General features: G+C 31.2%; 1 long non-coding RNA gene across 1 annotated transcript; it reads right to left on the reverse strand.

The window, feature by feature from the left end:
• Window positions 1-416: 416 nt before the first annotated feature.
• Window positions 417-6,653, reverse strand: LOC138693959 (uncharacterized). The gene is made up of 6 exons (XR_011330641.1): window positions 5,985-6,653; window positions 4,865-5,021; window positions 4,508-4,758; window positions 4,120-4,245; window positions 3,671-3,878; window positions 417-3,373 (listed from the first exon to the last, which is right to left on the reverse strand). It is a non-coding gene; the product is annotated as an uncharacterized lncRNA (long non-coding RNA).

Here is a 6,653-nt window from a genome sequence, read left to right on the forward strand (position 1 = left end):
TCACTTCAAAGATTCCAGCGTACATATACTGTACTTCCTAAAGGTAGATAAATTAATAACCAATTGACTTTTGGTTGGAATTCGAATGAACTTCTGATTATCTTTTGAAATTAGTAAGGAAATGGATAATACAACTAGGCTAAAACTGAAATAATAATAAATCAACTTACAAAAATAATTTTGGTCCTTAAAAGCCATAAGTAATTTCACTTCTAGATACCTTTTTAAAGATTTCATTTGTTTGTAAATTGCTTAATAATGCTACACTTACACTTATTATTTCTGCAACTCCACGTCTGTCATTGAAAAAATGTATGATACATAACTGTGAAGTCTCTTTTTGGCTCTTGTGTCCTAAATTTAAATAAGAAAAAGCAAATGATTCAAGAAATGTGAGCTGGTGAAAATTAAATACTCAATTAATAAAATAATTACTGCCAAAAGAATATTTTATTAATTCTATACAAAAGATGGATTACACAGAACAGATGGCCAGAAATCATAGATTTATACACAACATACAGCATGAAACGATCATCAAAAAATGCTTTTTGTACACAATAACATCTTTCAAACGAAGTGAAATAGCCAATAAGTTCAATAAATATTATGCTAATAAGTAATAACTATAATTAATAATTATCTACAAGTTGTAAAAGGGAATAAAATAGTATATTGTTGAAATTAGGGGGTTATGGTTTATTACGTGTATTTATAATTTTAATTACTTTTTCTACATTTAATAATATTTTAATTTCTATTAGATTAGTTGGTGGTGTGGTTGTTAGTTTTATCTGTGTACGTCAGACTATTAAGGAAAAACTGAAAGAAATATTAAATCTACTATCTACTTTATATAACAATATTTAATCAAGAACTGAATATTACTATTAATTTAATAACATAAGACCCAAAACATCTCCAAGTCCAGACAATACACATGCTGATTTTCTTAAACATGTTGGCAAACAAGCAAACTCACTACTTTTATCTTGTAATCTCATCTAAAATACAATATCTGTCTGGAGAAAATCTATCATAACATCAATTTTGAAAAGCAATTATTCAACTAATATCTTTTCGAGTTATCGACAGATACCACTTACTAGTATGATAGCCAAAATTATGGAAGAGATGATTTCATAGATTGAATTGGTTCCTGGAATCTAGTAACTAACTTTCATTTTATTGGGTTGACTTTAGAGAATTGCATTAAACAAATGGACAGATTTTAAATTTTAGTCAAGATATTAAAGATATTTTAAACAGAAAACAAAACAACTTAACAATTTTAATTTATTTTCAAGGATCATATGGCTCTGTAGATATAAATCACTTAAGAAATTGCAAACTTAGGGTGTCCATGATAAAGTGTTACACTGGGTCAGTGACTTGATTATATGATTCATTGTCACAAATATGTAAATAGAGACAGATTCATCTGGGCTTCCCACATTGTTGTTTTCAGGAATACATTTTCCAATATTAATGTCGATGGTCTAACTAAAGAAATAGATCTTATGATAATCTCATCATTTGCAGATAATATGGTTGTCTAGAACAAAAAATCACAGTCCACAAATATTAATAAACTGAGCCAAAATCCCAACAGACTTTTTGACTCTACTTGAAGAACTCAAACTTGCTCAATTAAGGGAAACTTTACTAATAAAACACAATCCCAAGTTATTTCAAAATGAATAGTATATAAGTTAACTTTAACAGATGATGTTAAGAAATGTGATACTTCTCCAGACATTTTAAAAATCATTAGAAACGATAAATGATCTGGTCAGTGAGTGACTACATACAGTATTTTTTATAGATGGATCCTGTTTACCAAGCCATAGATGTAGTGGTGTTGTAGTACAATACCAGTATATTCCCTTTTACAGGGAATTATATTCAAACACTTGTTTGCCCCATTTTAACCGTGACAACGCTTTTTAGCTTTTTAAACATTCTGGTTATTGTATTGTGTTTGTGTTTAGTGAAAGATTTTAGATAAGGGCGCAAATAGCCATAGTAGCTGACGCGCCCTTTTTAAACGCCACTAACTAACTAACTAACTAACTAACTTCAAACACTGACTAATTTTGATAGTGAAAATTTAGATACACTTTTAAGCTTACAAAATCTCCAGTATCGACTTCATAAATCTGAGAAGGCTGTCATACTATCAGATTCAAAATCAGATGTTCTTGCTGCAGTAATGGACGTAACAGCATGAAATCTCAATATTTTACAGTGTTTTAATATTTTAAGCAAAATGGTCGAATTACATCGACGACTGGTACTTCCGTGGATCCATGAACTTTATGGAGTGGGAGGTAATGAGGTAGCTGAAAGGTAGCAAAATTACTGTAAGGTTATCTATACCTGCATCTTACCACACTGTTAAAAGAATAACAAGATCAGAACATGACAATGTGGTAACAAAAATCGGAATGATTCTAAAGCAAATGAAAAAATTGCAATAGGCCATCCGGCGTCTGCTCCACGATGGAGGAAAATCCTCAGAAGAAACCAACTAATCAGACCAAATGGGGGATCCAAACTATCCTCGAGTGCAGCTCTGAATTTGCAGGCCAACGAGTCTACCGACTAAGCTACATTGGTGGCTCCACTAAAAATATGAAGTACATGGCACTCAGATTATTAAATTGACAAACCTAAACAATTATTCATCAGTTAAGCTATAAAATATAATACATAGCAAGCAAGTTAATTCAATTTAAAAGTATAAACAATTCAATCAGTTGAAATATACAGAAACTGATAATAAATATCATGCAAATTACTTCACATTACAAGCATAAACAATTCATCACTTGTGGTATACAGCCTACTATTTAATTTACAGCACATACAATTCATCAGTTAAGCTATAGACCTACAGTCTACTATTCAATTTACAGCATATATAATTCATCAATTAAGCGAAACAAAAATATAGTACAATACATAGTAAAAATAATACACCTAATTTAATAACTGAACTTCTATGAAAATCTACAGTGGCAGTACTCATATTATCACAGGCCATGATTGTCTCAAATATTTACAAAGAACTGATATTTCAGAATCTCCCCATGCCATTTCTGAAATCTCAATGAAGATATGGATCATTGTCTTGACTGTTTAACTTTACACAGCTTTCAATCATCTGGTTAAATATTGGAGTGCAAGATAACAAATGACATCAACTGCTGAACACTTGGTATCAATCAACCAACAACTTCATTACATTAAAGGGGAAAAAAAACTGAAAGAATTAATTGTATATAGACACAACACATAAGACAAGGCCGCTTCAGAACAGTAATTGGCAAGGCTCTGTTGTTTTAGGATTCTTATGTAGATTCAATTTCACCTGAAAGAAAAAAGTAGCATCTATAAGTAGTAGTAGTAGTAGTAGTAGTAGTAGTAGTAGTAGTAGTAGTAGTAGTAGTAGTAGTAGTAGTAGTAGTAGTAGTAGTAGTAGTAAAGATAATAATAATAATAATAATAATAATAATAATAATAATAATAATAATAATAATGACTGTGAAGTATGGAAATTAATATTGCAATGTTATATCAAAAGGTGATTTCACACCATCAACTCTTATCAATTAGTACAACTCTTATCATTTAGTACAATAAATCTATTATATTCAGTTGCAATCACCAGTAGCTGTTCTTTCCTCCATTTTGTTGTTGGCTGATTTTTCACAAGTCTGCTATGATATGCAGCACTATCCATGACAATAACGCATTGCCCTAATGTTCTCAGGTCAACAACTGTGTTTGCACCCACTTCTCAACTACAGGGCTATTCATAGCACTATGGTAGTCCTGACTTTTCTTTCAATTGCATGAAAAAATTAAATCAGCACCTGCAATAAAAATTATACCTGGGCATATAATTACGTCACATGAATTCACAGCATTTAAATAAAGAAAATAAAACATAACATAACATAACATAACATGACATGACATGACATGACATGAGATCCTCTTTGGTGAAAGGCTTTCCCACGTTTTTATTTAGTCACCAATTTTTATATTTTTGTACCCTGATTTAAAAAATTACTCTTGCCAAATTTATGTAAAATATAAATCAATATAACTTACCGAGTATAAATCCACCTTTCGTTCCGGCATCTAATCTTCCACCCTCATTTGTTGGTCTATGAATAACACCATTCATGTCACTGGAAACTTCACCTGGTTTATTTCATGAATAAGTGGGTGATCATACTTAAAAAAACAGAGAGAGAAAAGCAATTCACATTGACACTCTAAGAGACACAAAAATTTTAAAGACAGGAAAACCGTTCAAGAATTTTATAACTAACCTCTAGTTATAATATGAAACTATTAATTGCAAAACATGTTGTTCCCACCTGAATTCATTACTAGTAGCCTATATTAATTGCAATTTCATATTCCACATAAGTGTTAATCTATTTGTTAGTAAAAAATTCAATCACTCAATGTCTCACAATACATTGAAATTTACCATTCATAAAAATCCAAGTCTCATCCAAGAATACTACGGGTTTAGGGTTCTCACGCTCCACATTTCTTATATATTCTCTTAAAAACGAATAACATCACTTTCTCATACATGTGTATAAGGATCCCCTTTGCTCCATAGAAATTTCATCTCTTTCAAAATTTTTTTCACCGATGATAAGGATACTCTAAATAAATATGTTTCATAATCATCATTCATATGTTCCAGAACTTTTGCTGCTGTTAGTACTTCCCCTGTAACAGTAAATGAAAATTATGCCATATTTTTATACATAGGCCTATGACTAATATCAGAATTACATTGCATAAATCAACACAATAATTCCTGTAACTTCCCTACCTTCATGTAACTTGTCATAAATAAATCTCGCAATTGCATCTTTCGTAAAATCATCAGCATCAGTCACTGGATGTTTACGTAGTCTATGTTTTCCTGGTGTCACGAGTGGGGTCCCCTTGTGTGAATTTATCACTTTCGTGGCTGTAGTTAAGCCAAGCTGTAATAACAAACAATAACATAATACTTCTAAAAATTGTTATATCATAAAATTCATGCATAATACCAACATTTACAGCTATATGAATAGAAAATGATCAACATGTTAGGTTGGGTCTACGATAGGTTTAAGTAGGCTAATATTTAGGTAATTCTCCAGAAAAGCTACACCAAAGAAGGCATAATTTTATTTTGTTTAATTGATTTCTGTGATATTTACATAGTGATGAACACGTGGTTTTAGTGCACAGCCACAAATACTTTCAGCACAAAAATCCTTTGACACTTACCTGTATATTCTAATGCATTGTTGTAGTCCCTCCCTCAAACTTGTTACTAATTACCAATATAACATGCGAGAGGTCCAGGACGAAGAGAAATGGTTAGTTTCCCAGTAGTGCGTCCTCGTCCTCTCGAGTGTTATATCTTAACAAGTACTTTGGGTGGGGTAGCTTTTCTGAAGAAACACCATATTTAATATTACTTAGACCAGTCATGAATAAATTATTCAGCCAGAGTCAACGTTCCTATGCTTTATAGAGTATGTTATATAGTTATTATATAAAACTGAATTATTTTTAAGCACCATAACAGGCCAACATTCATGTAATATTTGCTGCAATATCAAGTTAATAATTACAATATGACTTGTATTTTCTTCGGCCGATGTGGCATGTAAATTGTGATCTGAACGGTTAATTTAATACCAAAAGAGAAAACTGGAAATTTACTTTCGTGCTGTTTGATTACTTGTTCGTCTAATTTGTAAATGTATTTAAGCTATCACCTACTGCAGTATTACAGTATCTTAAATGTATTTAGTTTGGCAATATGAAAATCACTGACTTGATTAAACATTAGGCCTAACCTAAAAATTTGTTTTGTTTGACCACAATCATGAAATTATTAGTGCAAACTCCTAAAACTGAATACCACTTTGAAATGTATGCTTAAGAATACTTACTCCTAATAATTGTCCTATTCTGGTTGAAATTGCTGTCTCCGTTAGCATAATTCCTTCTTAATTATCTTCTTTCTTCAACTCATTATACACGTGAACTACAGATTTCTGAAGCGTACTCTGAATGCCACACATTTTCTTCCTTGGAGGAGTCACTGCAATACTATTTCATTTTTTTCACATAGTAATAAAAATCTAAACACGAAAGAAATTCATTAAAATTTGAAATAATATTTCTATCCATTACCCACGTGCATTATCACGCCCAAGTATATTATATTCATTCGTACTTATCTGACTATTCTTGAATTATAACCACAACGCAACACATAACATAACTATTATGTATTAATATTAATACTAATATTAATTAATTATTAATAAGTTCGAATTTCACTATCTTCCAGTAACCGGCTGAGAAATCTAGTACAATTTTAATTTCATGGAACTCCAGTACCGGCAAATATTGTCGATATTTGCCTCAGCTGCCAACATACCGGTTACAAAATCACTACCATTTATAGTATTTGTCAGTATCGAAATTCGAAACGAAGTTGGCAAAAGAAAATTCAACCTTCAAACTAGAAAATCACCATAATCCACTAGCATTTGTAGTAATGGGGGAAAAATGGTTAGGTTTCACCCTTAGGGTATCAAGTTACCTGATCTTCC

This window comes from Periplaneta americana, unplaced genomic scaffold, assembly GCF_040183065.1.
Source record: "Periplaneta americana isolate PAMFEO1 unplaced genomic scaffold, P.americana_PAMFEO1_priV1 scaffold_26, whole genome shotgun sequence".
Taxonomy (NCBI): domain Eukaryota; kingdom Metazoa; phylum Arthropoda; class Insecta; order Blattodea; family Blattidae; genus Periplaneta; species Periplaneta americana.